The sequence below is a fragment of the Sinocyclocheilus rhinocerous genome, unplaced genomic scaffold (assembly GCF_001515625.1).
Source record: "Sinocyclocheilus rhinocerous isolate Xijiao unplaced genomic scaffold, SAMN03320098_v1.1 scaffold4542, whole genome shotgun sequence".
In the NCBI taxonomy this organism is placed as follows: Eukaryota; Metazoa; Chordata; class Actinopteri; order Cypriniformes; family Cyprinidae; genus Sinocyclocheilus; species Sinocyclocheilus rhinocerous.
The window spans coordinates 2991-17698 of record NW_015629535.1 but is presented as its reverse complement, the minus strand read 5'-3'; the positions used below and the strand labels follow the sequence as shown (position 1 = coordinate 17698).

The 14708-nt window shown below is 36.5% G+C and overlaps 1 long non-coding RNA gene and 1 pseudogene across 1 annotated transcript; both read left to right on the top strand.

Moving 5' to 3' along the window:
- Positions 1 to 1144, top strand: part of LOC107739198 (uncharacterized) — an 8954-nt pseudogene extending 7810 nt beyond the window's left edge.
- Positions 1145 to 1565: 421 nt separating this feature from the next.
- Positions 1566 to 3962, top strand: LOC107739201 (uncharacterized). The gene is made up of 9 exons (XR_001639974.1): positions 1566 to 1926; positions 2077 to 2227; positions 2521 to 2599; positions 2694 to 2793; positions 2879 to 2924; positions 3026 to 3125; positions 3205 to 3250; positions 3345 to 3442; positions 3530 to 3962. It is a non-coding gene; the product is annotated as an uncharacterized LOC107739201 (long non-coding RNA).
- The last annotated feature ends 10746 nt before the right edge of the window (positions 3963 to 14708 follow it).

The window sequence follows — 14708 nt, the reverse complement described above, 5'->3', positions numbered from 1 at the left end:
GGAATGTTAAATCGTCTTCGAGTTGATAAAAAGAAGGAAACTCTAAGCCCAAGCGACATTAACATGTTGAAGCAATGTGAAACAGGTGAAGAATGTGATGCTATTCATATATTTCCTACAAATGCTCAGGTTGATGAATACAACATTCAGAAACTCAATGAGCTTTGTCCTGAGGCAATCACTATTCGAGCTAGAGATTTTGTGAGAAATCCAGAAACTGGAAGAATAGAAGCTAAAGCTGGATTTCATGCAAAAGTTTTCAACTCCTGTTTGGACAAATGTGTTTCCTTGGGTGTTGGAGCGAGAGTAATGCTAAAGAAAAATCTGGATGTTTCTGATGGACTTGTCAATGGAGCCTTCGGCACAGTTGTCCACATAAGCAAAAAACAAAAATGTGATGATGATGATGATGACTTTCCAGCAGCTGTTCATGTTGAATTTGATAATCCAAATGTTGGTCAAATTCAGAGATCGAAGCAACGACAGAAATATTCCCCAAATTCTACTGTTATTGAAGTGGAAGAAGATCAAGTCACAAACGATGGTGGTTTAAGACGTCAGTTTCCACTTAAATTGGCATGGGCATGCACCGTTCACAAAGTGCAAGGACTCACAGTAGACAAAGCGGTCGTCTCACTTGACAAGGTATTTTGTCCGGGACAAGCGTATGTTGCACTGAGTCGTGTGAGAACCCTCGATGGACTAATAATTAATAACTTCAAAGAGTCTGCCATATATTGTAATGAGAAAATCGACTCCGCTATGGAAAACATGCTCCGACTTACTTTAGAAAATCACAGTGTCATAAAGACACCTGGTATGTTTACAATTGCTCTTCATAATGTACAATGTCTTCGAGCTCATGTTCAAGATATTCAAGTTCACGGACCGCTAATGAATGCGGATTGTATCTGTTTAACTGAAACTTGGCTACAGGTTGAAGACGATGTGCAGATACCAGGATTTGTTTTTAAGAACAATCCGAGAGCTAAGTGTTATGACGAGAGCACTTCACTTTTCACTGATTTAAAACGACAAAGAGGTGGTGGAGTTGGCATATTCTGTTGTGAAGGCATTCATTTTAACGTCATCATTCCAGAACCTTGCAACTTGGAATGTCTATACTTTGCAGTTCCACATATAAGTTTGAATGCTGCTTTGCTGTACAGGCCTAATTCATATCCACTTGACATGTTTCGACAAAATATGTTGCATGTTATTGATGAGCTGGAGAAATATGAAGGAAAGAACGTAATTTTAGGAGACTTCAATGAGGACATCTTGACATCATCTACAATTGGAACATTAATGGAATTACATGGATACAGTCAACATGTGCAACATCCTACAACTGAGAAAGGAACGCTGATAGACCATGTCTATGTTAAAGATGCAGAAAACGTTTCAGTCGAAATCGTGCAAACCTATTACAGTTACCATCAGGCAGTACTAATACAGGCAGGCAGGCTGAGGGAATGATTGTGACATATACTGATATCATTATAACTGCATTCTCTTTTCTTTTCGTTACCCTTACTGTGCAATGTTCATTCTGAGATTCCAATGGGCATACAACTGGAGAACAAGTGTATAACTTGAGACGGTATGTTCTTAGACTATCTATATCTGAATGACTCCTATAATGATCCATCAGTTGAATCTATACAGATGTTCCATGTTATCAATGAAGGTCTATCTGAAGGCAAATCGGTTTTATTTGTGCAACACACTGAAATGAGAAAATTGTATCACTGTATTGTCTGTTCTGTTTTTGTGTCCATACCATGTGAACACTATCCTGAGGTTCCAAGATTCACAGAATCCGGTCAATCCAGCCTCAAATTCAAACCAGTGATCGTCATTCACAATCCTACATCTCCCATAATTGCTCTTCTTTCTTGAGCTAATAAGTTTTATCCAGCCAAGGTAACTGTTGTATTTAATTTGTATTCAGCTTTATATGCTTAGATTAATTTTAATTCAGTTAAATTTTCCTTTTAAGATATTTTTCTAGTTTTTAACTTGCATCAAGTATATTACATTTACTAAAGTATTTTGTTATTAATCTAATTTCAGTCATATCCTAAGCCATCCAAACAATACTGGATGTTTCCCAACATCGTAGGAAGCATCCAAAAAGACTGACTGCACCCATCCAGTTGTCTCCTAATATCACAAGTTAATAGAACAACCAAAAAATGGTCCAGATTTACTAAAATCTACAAAGGTAAGTTTACTAAGGTGTGCCTAGTTATATAAACATTTACTGTTTGAAATCAAATAAATCATTTTAAAGGCATTGTTAAATTGATCAGCTATATGCAAGTAACCACATGCAAGTAATCTTTTCAGACATATGAAATGCACTGAAGTCATAATTTCCCCCATACAAGAGATTCTATACTCCATCCAAACGTCTTTCTATACTCTAATAACTCCTATAATGAGGAAAACAACTGATAAAAAGGTAAATGTAGTAGTGTAATGTCTGCAAAACTTCAATTTATTTATTTCTTAAAGCGCTGTTTCACCCTGATAACAATGAGGTTTGATGTATAAACCTGAAAATGCAATCACTACTGTCCACTACTCTCAAAAGGTGAGTGTAGAGATGGTGTCTACATTAGTTGCAAAATATTTTTGTTGTGTAAACACTTTATCAAGCAGTTAATATTCCATGAATGTATTTTCAGATTTTTGCAATGAGCTACACTTCTAACTTCCTCCTTATCCATTATATGATTCTCCGCTCCATGAATTATTTTTATAAAGAAGCACACAACTGATAAAAAGGTAAATGTAGTAGTGTAATGTCTGCAATACTTGAATTGACTCATTTCTTCAAGCACGGTTTCACCTAATAACAATAGATTTTCAGGTTTGTGCATCAAAACTCAACAACTACTGTCCACTGCGGTCAAAAGGTGAGCGCAGAGATGGTATCTACATAAGTTGCAAAATGTATTTGTTGTGTAAGCATTTCATTTACCAAGCACCTAATGTTCTATTAATGTATTTTTTTTAGATTTCTGCAATGCACTATACTTGGAACTTCCTCCTTATCCAATATGTAATTCTGTGCTCCATTAACTATTTTTATAAAGAAGCAAACAACAGATAAAAAGGTAAATTTAATTGTATAATGTCTGCAAAGCTTAGATTACTGCTCAAAGATAAGTTAAAGCAAGAACAATATTCTTTCAGTTATGTGCAGCCGAACTCCATAACTACTGTCCACTACTATCAAAAGGTGAGTGTAGAGATGGTGTCTACATTAGTTGCCAAATGTTTTTGTTGTATAAACACTTTATGAAGCAGTCAATGTTCCATGAATGTATTTTCAGATTTCTGCAATGAGCTACACTTCTAACTTCCTCCTTATCCATTATATGAATCTCTGTTCCATGAACTGTTTTTATAAAGAAGCACACGTGATAAACAGGTAAATGTAATAGTCAGCTTAATTTTTCAAACTTGATATGCTTTGATGACTTTAGTTTATTGATTTTCTGATTCTCTTTTTTTACAGTGAAGACAACCATTGTCAACTATCAATTCAGAAAATGTCCCAACAAAACTCTAAACTGATGCAGGCAGTGAATAGTCAGTTATTTCACAAATGAATTCATAATCACAAAAGTAACACAATTATATATAAAATATTGGATGGATGGCTTGTATTATATTTAGCCTATGTACAGTAAATTTATTTGGTGCCAGCCAAAGGAGGATGGCCTTCCCCTGCTGAGTCTGGTTCCTCCCAAGGTTTCTCCCTATACCACTCTGCTGATGATGCTCTAGCACTCTGCCCATGATGCTCCTCTTTCCTAATTTAGGGAGTTTTTCCTTGCCGCTGTCGCCTTCTGGCTTGCTCACTGGGGTATAAAGGCACAATATTTTCAATGTAAACTGTGTAAAGTCTTTGTAAAAAAAATAAAAAAATAAATAAATACATGATGGATTCAAATGTTCTTTTGTCCTTGCTGCCATGCACTTCCATTTACTCTACCAATGTATTTTATGTTGAATTGATCTACATTAGAAATTGTGTAGTATGTTAGTTTGGTTCCCAACACAATAATTTTCTTAAAAAAAAAAAAAATGGACCTCATCTGTGAGAGTACAATTCTTATCACACGGTGTCACATAGAGGATACATGATAACGGGCAAAACTAATTTAAAAGTAATTCTCTTAACATACAAAATGTACATCTTTATCTTTTGCATTCAGTTTATTTATTGCTTGTACCGTTAAACATGGAATTTGGGGGACATTTTTTAAAAATATTACATTTAGTGTACACAGAATTAAAACGTTCTGTATAACTTCAATGGTTATCCCACTTGAGTTTCTTGTGTGAAATTGAAAGTTCAACTAAAAGCAATTTTGAAATTTTTTTTTGTTTTGTTTCAGTGATACTCCACATGGAACAGGCAAAAATTAAATGCTTTGCTAAAGTGTATAATGGCAGTAGCTGACCCACTCAATACACATTGGTATCTTTGTTTAAAACTGTCAATTTAACAAAAATCATAAAAACATTTGCTGTATTGCCGCACAGATGTTCCTGTATTGCTGAACAGATGAAGAAACTATACACGTTCTATTCTATTATAATGTCACCCCACACCAGAATCAAACTAGTGACCTCATCTGTGAGAGTACAATTCTAATCACATTGTCACATAGGGCATACAGTCACCGTAATGTTGAAGATATGTTTAAATATAAAAAAGCAAAACAGAGGAGCAAGCACTAACTTGCATGCTAGCCAAGAATGTTCATGAAGTGCGGTTCAGAGCAAGAAGGGCAAAAACAGCATAAATAGAATGTACATAAAAAGCAGATGGGTTCGGAAGTACAGAAGTTCTAAAATCGAAAAGAAGTTCAGATGAGAATGACCAAAACCACATTTCTGACTCAATACAAACACACACGGAAAAACCAATGTCTGGAACAGAAAAAACATTACCCACCCTGGATTCAAACCCACGACTTGAAAGGTTCGTGATTAGTGGCTTAACAGAGTACACTACTCAGTCAGCACAAATTCAACAGGCTGCAGAAGAGAGGTTAAGGTTTCCTATGATAAAACGGCAGAAATGGAACATACATTAAAAACAACAGATCGCTTCAGAAGTACAGACGTTCAAAAACGAACAGAAGCTCAGATGAGAATGACCAAAACACATTTCTGACTCAATGCAAATGCACAGAAAATCCAACTTCTGGAACAGAAGCAACATTAGCCACCTTGAATTCAAACCCACAACCTTAGGGGTTCAGGGTCAGTGGCTTAGCAGAGTGCACCACTCAACTGACGCATGTGCAACAGGCTGCAGAAGAAAGGTTAAGATGTGAGAATGATCTCACAAAAAAAAGTTCTTTAGCATTCTAAGCAGCGTAACATGCAAAGTTAAGTAAATTGTAACGCAGCTTATGGTTTTCTTGATAGCTGAAGAGTCACATTAAACAGTATGGTAACTGGTTAGTCTGTAACTTATTAGCACGCTAAGCTTACTAGCATAATTAAAAAAACACAGGCACAGTCTACTTTGTAGAGGTATTTCTCGGGAACGGTAGTGAATATCAAAAATCTGTTCAGTCATTTCTTTGCGGCTCGGTCCAAAGATCATACGTTCAGATTTGGGACAAAATTGGGCAAAATTTGAATGAGGAGTAGCGAAAATACAGTTTTACATTTACTTCAATATGGCTGACAGGCACATTCATGGAAAATGATAAATGAGACATCGTCAGAATCGGCATAACCCAGGGAATGAAATTATATTAAAACAAGATAATTTGGACAACGTTTTCAAAAGTTATAGGTGTTTTTGCAAGTATCATAATGTCTCTGGAACACTAGGTGGCGCTGTCTGCAAATTGTGAGGTACTTCTGGGACATGGTGTTAATGATCCCTACCGATTTTTGTGCATTTATGTCAAACTTTAAAATGGCGGACACATGGTTCAGCCAATCCTGGCACATTTCATATGCACAGATTCGGCATGACTCAAGGAATCCATAGACACCATGATCATGATTGTCTGACTAACTGTTCAAAAGTTATAAGCCAAAATGTGCATTTTTAGTATCTCACGACCCATAGTTGGCGCTGTTCCCAACTTTGGCAAGGACCCTCAGATCTTGTTGTTGATGAAGCATACCAAGTTTGGTTTCGATTGATCAAAGTTTGGCCGAGATACAACCTCTGAACCAATTTGGGTCGACCTTGTTAAGTTCACAACATCATAACTTTTTTTCACTAGTAGTTAAAAAATTCTGTTCAGTCATTTCTGTGCAGCTCAGTCCAAAGATCAAATGAGCAAATATTGGGAAGAATTTAACAACATTTGTGAGAAGAGTAACAAAAAAACTGTTTTTCATTTACTTCAATATGGCTGACAGACACCTTTTTGGAAAATGACAAATGAGACATCGTCAGAATCGGCATAACCCAGGGAACCAAATGACATAAAAATAACAAAATTTGGACAACATTTTGCAAGAATCGTTATATCTCTGGAACAGTAGGTGGCGCTGTCTTCAGACTTTTGAGATACCTCCAGGACATGGTGATGATGATCCTTACCAATTTTCGTGGAGATATCTCCAATGGTTCAAAAGATAGAGCAATGTATGTCAAATTTCAAAATGGCGGACAGGTGGTTGAGTCGATCCTGGCAAAATTAACATCCACAGATTCGGCATGACACAAGAAATCCAATGACACCAAGATCATAATTTTCTGACTAATTGTTCAAAAGTTATAAGTGAAAATGTGAATTTTTGGTATCTCACGATCCATAGGTGGCGCTGTTCCCAACTTTGGCATGGGCCCTCAGAGGATGGTGGTAACCAAGTTTACCAAGTTTCGTTTTGATTGATCAAAGTTTGGCCGAGATACAGCCTCTGAACTAATCACAGGTCAACCTTGTTAAGTTCACAGCATCATAACTTTTTTTTTCACAGGTATTCAAAAAATTCTGTTAAGTAATTTCTGTGCAGCTCAGTCCAAAGATCATCTGAGCAAATTTTGGGAAGAATTGGATAAATTTTGAAGGAGTAGTAGGGAATAGACTATTTACTGTACTTTTCAAAATGGCTGCTACTGTAATGGGCGGAGTCTCAATGTAAGGTATTGAATGTAATCAGCATGATGAGTGGAATCAGGTGTACTAAGTTTCATTTTTCTAGAATGAGGGGTTGAAGAGTTATTACCATTTTAATGTTGAATTTTTGAACTGGTGGTTGCGCTATAGAGTTGGTTCTAGAGACCCCAATGTTGGTCAGTTTACTATTCATGGCCATCACTACAAGTGTGCCAAATTTCATAATTTTCCTATGTTGCCTTCATAGGGCTGCCATAGACTCCCATTGGACGAGAATAATAATAATAATAATAATAAAGAACACATACAGATACAATAGGGGCTACAGCCCTTTGGGCTTGGCCCCTAAATATAGCTGCAAGCAGCGATTCCGGGGCCAAGCCCGAAAAGGACTGTAGCGCAGCGCAGAGCGGGAAGAGCAAAAACGGCAGAAATGGAACATACATAAAGAAGAACAGATAGTCAGAAGTACAGAAGTTCCAAATTGAACAGAAGTTCAGATGAGAATGAGAAAAAACACGCTTCTGATTAAATACGAGCACACGGAAAATTGAATGTCTGGAACAGAAGCAACATTAGCCACCATGGATTCGAACCGACAACCTTAGGTGTTCAGAGCCAGAGGCTTAGCAGAGTGCGCCACTCAGTTGACACACACTCAACAGGCCGCAGAACAGAGGTTAAGGTGTGAGAAGGATCTCACAAAAGCGTGGCTTAGCATTTTACACAAAAGCACTATTGACATCCTTTCAAAGGTTACAAGCTAAAATGTGCATTTTTGGTATCTCAACACCCATAGGTGACGCTGTTCCCAACTTTGGCATGGGCCCTCAGATCTTGTTGTTGATGAAGCATACCAAGTTTGGTTTCGATTGATGAAAGTTTGGCCGAGATACAGCCTCTCAACCAATTTGGGTCGACCTTGTTAACTTCACAACATCATAACTTTTTTTTCACTAGTAGTTAAACAATTCTGTTCAGTCATTTCTGTGCAGCTCAGTCCAAAGATCAAATGAGCAAATTTTGGGAAGAATTGAACAAAATTTGTGAGAAGAGTAGCAAAAAAACTATTATTCATTTACTTCCATATGGCTGACAGACACCCTTTTGGAAAATGACAAATGAGACATTGTCAGATTCGGCATAACCAAGGGAAACAAATGAAATAAAAATAAGAAAATTTGGACAACATTTAACAAGAATCCTTATATCTCTGGAACAGTAGGTGGCGCTGTCTTCAGTCTTCTCAGGTACATCCAGGACATGGTGTTGATGATCCCTATCGATTTTTGTGCAGATATGTCCAATGGTTCAAAAGATAAAGCAATTTATGACAAATTTCAAAATGGCGGACAGGTTGTTCAGTCAATCCTGCCAAAGATCCTTGGATTTGGCATGGACTTTACTTTTAATATTATAATCAACTACTAAAAGCGCTGTCTTCAGTCTTCTCAGGTACATCCAGGACATGGTGTTGATGATCCCTATCGATTTTTGTGCAGATATGTCCAATGGTTCAAAAGATATAGCAATTTATGACAAATTTCAAAATGGCGGACAGGTTGTTCAGTCAATCCTGCCAAAGATCCTTGGATTTGGCATGGCCCAATGAATCCGTAGATACCAAAATCATAATTTTCTGACTAATTGTTCAAAAGTTATAAGCAAAAATTTGAATGTTTGGTATCTCACGACCCATAGGTGGCGCTATTCCCAACTTTGGCATGGACCCTCAGATCATGGTGTTGATGAAGCGTACCAAGATTGGTTTCGATTGATCAAAGTTTGGCCGAGATACAGCCTCTGAACCAATTTCAGGTCAAACTTGTTACTTTCACAACTTCATAACTTTTGAACAAAGATTCAGAAAAAAAATTGGTTCAGTTATTTCTGTGCAGCTCAGTCCAAAGATCATCTGAGCCAATTTTGGGAAGAATTGGATCAATTTTGAAGGAGTAGTAGGGAATAGACTATTTACTGTACTTTTCAAAATGGCCGCTACTGTAATGGGCGGGGTCTTAATGTAAGATATTGAATGTGATCTGCATGATGAGTGCAATCAGGTGTACTAAGTTTCATTTTTCTAGAATTAGGGGTTCAAGAGTTATTTCCATTTCAATGTTGAATTTTTGAACTGGTGGTTGCGCTATAGAGTTGGTTCTAGAGACCCCAATGTTGGTCAGTTTACTATTCATGGCCATCACTACAAGTGTGCCAAATTTCATCATTTTCCTATGTTCCCTTCATAGGGCTACCGAACCCTACCGGTTTTTGTACAGATATGTCCAATGGTTCAAAAGATATTGCAATGTATGTCAAATTTCAAAATGGCGGACACATGGTTAAGCCAATCCTGGCAAAATTGGCATCCACATATTCGGCATGACCCAAGGAATCCATAGACACCAAGATCATCATTTTCTGACTAATTCTTCAAAGGTTACAAGCTAAAATGTGCATTTTTGGTATCTCAACACCCATAGGTGACGCTGTTCCCAACTTTGGCATGGGCCCTCAGATCTTGTTGTTGATGAAGCATACCAAGTTTGGTTTCGATTGATGAAAGTTTGGCCGAGATACAGCCTCTCAACCAATTTGGGTCGACCTTGTTAACTTCACAACATCATAACTTTTTTTTCACTAGTAGTTAAACAATTCTGTTCAGTCATTTCTGTGCAGCTCAGTCCAAAGATCAAATGAGCAAATTTTGGGAAGAATTGAACAAAATTTGTGAGAAGAGTAGCAAAAAAACTATTATTCATTTACTTCCATATGGCTGACAGACACCCTTTTGGAAAATGACAAATGAGACATTGTCAGATTCGGCATAACCAAGGGAAACAAATGAAATAAAAATAAGAAAATTTGGACAACATTTAACAAGAATCCTTATATCTCTGGAACAGTAGGTGGCGCTGTCTTCAGTCTTCTCAGGTACATCCAGGACATGGTGTTGATGATCCCTATCGATTTTTGTGCAGATATGTCCAATGGTTCAAAAGATATAGCAATTTATGACAAATTTCAAAATGGCGGACAGGTTGTTCAGTCAATCCTGCCAAAGATCCTTGGATTTGGCATGGCCCAATGAATCCGTAGATACCAAAATCATAATTTTCTGACTAATTGTTCAAAAGTTATAAGCAAAAATTTGAATTTTTGGTATCTCACGACCCGCTATTCCCGCTATTCCCAACTTTGGCATGGACCCTCAGATCATGGTGTTGATGAAGCGTACCAAGATTTGATCAAAGTGATCAAAGTTTGGCCGAGATACAGCCTCTGAACCAATTTCAGGTCAACCTTGTTACCTTCACAACTTCATAACTTTTGAACAAAGATTCAGAAAAAAAATTGGTTCAGTTATTTCTGTGCAGCTCAGTCCAAAGATCATCTGAGCCAATTTTGGGAAGAATTGGATCAATTTTGAAGGAGTAGTAGGGAATAGACTATTTACTGTACTTTTCAAAATGGCCGCTACTGTAATGGGCGAGGTCTTAATGTAAGATATTGAATGTGATCTGCATGATGAGAGCAATCAGGTGTACTAAGTTTCATTTTTCTAGAATTAGGAGTTCAAGAGTTATTTCCATTTCAATGTTGAATTTTTGAACTGGTGGTGGCGCCATAGAGTTGGTCCTAGAGACGGCAAAGTTGGTCAGATCACTATTTATGGCCATCACTACAAGTGTGCCAAATTTCATCATTTTCCTATGTTCCCTTCACAGGGCTACCATAGACTCCCATTGGCGAAGAAGAATAATAATAATAACTAGATTAAAAAGTTTGTCAAAACAAACTTTAAGTTGGCTTGAGAAAGCCTGACCAGAAAGTTTGAAAAAGTTTGAAGGTCTGAAATAGTTTGAAGTTTAAAGTAGTTTTAAAGCTTAAAGCTTGAAATTTTGAAGGCAATATAGTCTGAGAGAGATAGATAGATAGATAGATAGATAGATACATAGATAGATAGATAGATAGATAGATAGATAGATAGACAGACAGAGATATAGATAGAACGATAGATAGATAGATAGACAGACAGAGAGATTGATAGATAGATAGATAGATAGACAGACAGACAGACAGATAGATAGATAGATACACGGACAGAGAGATAGATAGATAGATAGATAGATAGATAGATAGAACGATAGATAGATAGATAGACAGAGAGATAGATAGATAGATAGACAGACAGACAGAGATAGATAGATAGATAGATAGATAGATAGACAGACAGATAGATAGATAGATAGATAGATAGAGGCTGCATACGTCATCAATAATTTCTTATTTAAGAAAAGTAACTGTAAAAAAAATTGACTGTTATTCCGTGTGAGGTGTAAAATACTGTAATTTCTTTTTTTTTTTTTTTAAATGAGACCGCCTCGATGATGTAAGAAACAGCACTGCACTGAAATAAAGGGGAAAAAACAAAACAACAACACCTCAATCTGAAGTAAGAAAAATATAATCATAAGCCTTAAGAGACTTGTTATTCTTATTGTTATCAATGAGTCTAAGAGATTTAACAATAAACTAAATCTCAGCAAGAAAGACATAAAATACAGATTAAATCTTGAGAAATGTGTTTTTGTGAATACATTTTTTTACAGTGTAACACAAAGAAACTGACAACAAGATCAATAGCATGGTCACTGCCAGAAGAATATAGAAATATGTCTTTCAGCAAAAATTTTAAATCATATTTTATAAAAGAAGATAAATAAAAATTTAAATTCTCAGCTTGTGAACTACGTATCCCATGAACCACTCCGAATGACGTAGAGTAGGCGGATGCTGACGCTGTTGTTTTGTGTCACGTTGCACACGATGTCAGACAAACGTTATCATTTGTTCAGTCCTCATCCTTGCTGTTCAGCTTCTAACTGGTAAGCGTGCTTAAATGTATGTACTGTTTATTAAGTTGTTTCATCGGCATATTAATATTACTATGGAAAATAAACGAGGGCTTTTCGTGTCCTCCGATGACATGCTGAAGGTGCTGTCGCTAGCACGTGGCAGCACCAAGAGAGTTTGATAACGCTGATGATTGCTGAATCACGTGCGAGTTTAATTTTTAGTCTTTCTCTAGACCACTTGGCATTTTAGACTAATTTTCCTTAAATGTTTAAGGGTAGATGGCAAAATAATTCGCATGCATAAGGTAAGATTTGCAAGAGTAAGTTAAATCACCAAACGGAAAGTAAAGGTGGAAATCGCGTTCAAGTGTGAGGGGAAAAAAATCTTTTGCAAGTGTTTTTCATGTATTGTGAAACTGCAGAAAAAAAGGTCAAAAGAATACGTTACAGATCATGTTTATTTTGCGTTAGCATGAAGCTGCGGTTTCATAATACATGAAAAACAGTAAAATGCTGCAAATCTTTTTTTCGTGTACTTGAAACACAATTTCCATCTGTACAAGTCTTCTCTTGCGTTTGCAAAATTAATTTAGGCTTGCAACCTTGTGTACATTTTCACAAATCTTACCTCGTGCATGCAAATCTTTTTGGAATCATATAGAACAGTATTAAAATGTTTCAAACATCCATTCATATTTGTTAATTTGCCGTGGTGTTTATCACAGTATCCTAGACTTAATTGGCAATCTATTTATAAAACACTCAACACTTATACATTTGATGTTAAATATTGATTGAAAATGTTTTACGTTATACATGTTTTGTGTACTGCTTTTTTTATTTAAATGTTCAGAGTACCTTTTTTGTCATACAAATGTTGTTAAACCTGCTAAGTTCTGTAACTTAATATACTATTGTGATGAAAATGTAAGTAATTATGTTGTACTGTCAGTAATATATAGAGCCTAGGCTGTGTCTGGCGTGCATGTGTGAAAAGCATCAAAACTGACATAACTGAGAACTATCTAATGACTTTAATTGAACCAAATATGAGAAGAAAAAAAAAACTAAAATTTTGAGAAATACAAAGTAAACAGCAGAACTATTGGAAACCAATTGAAAAACATTTACATATAAACAAACAAACCAATTAATCAATTAACTATATTATACAAGCACACAAACTAAACAGCTGAACAAATAATATTTTAATAATTGGGAAACTACTCCCTTAACCTATTAAATTTTAACCTATATCATTTAACACAGAACTTTCTTTTTAAATTCTATTCTTCGATGCTTAGCACCCGGTTGTTAATATGTTTTATTTTCATCTTCAGTGGCAGCTGTTCCACAAGGTCCTCAATGTCTCCTGAATACATTGTGTCTGGGACAACGTACTCCTCGTAATCCACCCCCAGAAGCACGATCACGCCCATTCCGGAAGAGACTCCGACCACCTCCACCGTCTCCTCAATGAGCCGCCTTTCTGAAATCTGTGTATTTACAGGTATATTTAAATAAGCTCTGTGATTAACATTACTTCTCACTTTGTCTTCCTCAGTCTCTCTCACTTTCTTGGAAGTCAGTGGTGACCTAAAACTGCTTGATTACAAACATTCTTACATATAACAACTTTTGTGTTCAGCAGAACAAAGAATTTTATACAGGTTTGGAACAACTTGAGGGTGAGTAAATGATGACAATTTTGGGTGAACTATTCCTTTAAGGTGTGTTTGACTTTAAGCAGATTAAGACTGGTGCATAGTGCTCTATGACAAAGTCACAAGAGCGATTTGTAAACATACAACATAGTTTTTTTTTAAGGTTTGTTAAATTTGCATTTGTTCATGAGAATGAACTCTTTTAACCAAGTCACTGCACTGCATTACGCATTAGATGCCTCTGTTAAATGTACTTACTTCCTCTATCTCTCCCAGGAGACTGACATACCCTTCTTCCGAAGGGTTCACTTTGTCCACTGAGACCAGAGGGGAATGTGGAACAAGGATCTCTTTGGCTCTTCTTTCCTGATCTTCAGTCAGGCTCAGTGGGGCGGTTTTACATTTGCTGGTGGCTGACTTTCAAGGCATCGCGAGTTCACGTTTTACTGCAGAAGCCGACAAGCGCCCTTGTTGTTTTTGAACAGAAGCCGATAAATCCATTTTAGCAAATCAGCGCGCTGTATTCAGGTCAGGTTGACAAGGCTACTTTCACTTTGAAAAAATGTGCTAGCTGAGAGGAGTCTCGTCAAAGCTGACTAAAAGTGATTCGAGGATGGATAATTTCGATGAACTTGATGAACCTGTGATATCTTCTTCAGGGCGAAAAAGGAAAATAAAAGCTGAAATGTTTTCACGGAACTTTGCAAAAGCAGCGTGTTACAATGATGAAGCTCTGTGTATTGCGTGTAATCACATCCATACAGTTTATGATCACAACAACAACAACGTTTGTCAGGCATCTACATTGTCATCTGAGGAGATTACAAAGATTAAACAAGTGTTTTTTTAAACTCTAAAACATGAAATGTGGAGTTATCTGCTTTTGCCAAAAAAACGACTGTTGGAGTTATCTGCTTTTGCTATAAAACAAACTTTTAATATGCAAAAAAAACATACTTCCAATAAACTTTAATTTAGTAAATTACCTGTATTTGTTTAAGTTATTATTACTTCAAAACAACCCAACTGCAGTTTGATTGATATTACTTGGAATGCGCAATAAAAAA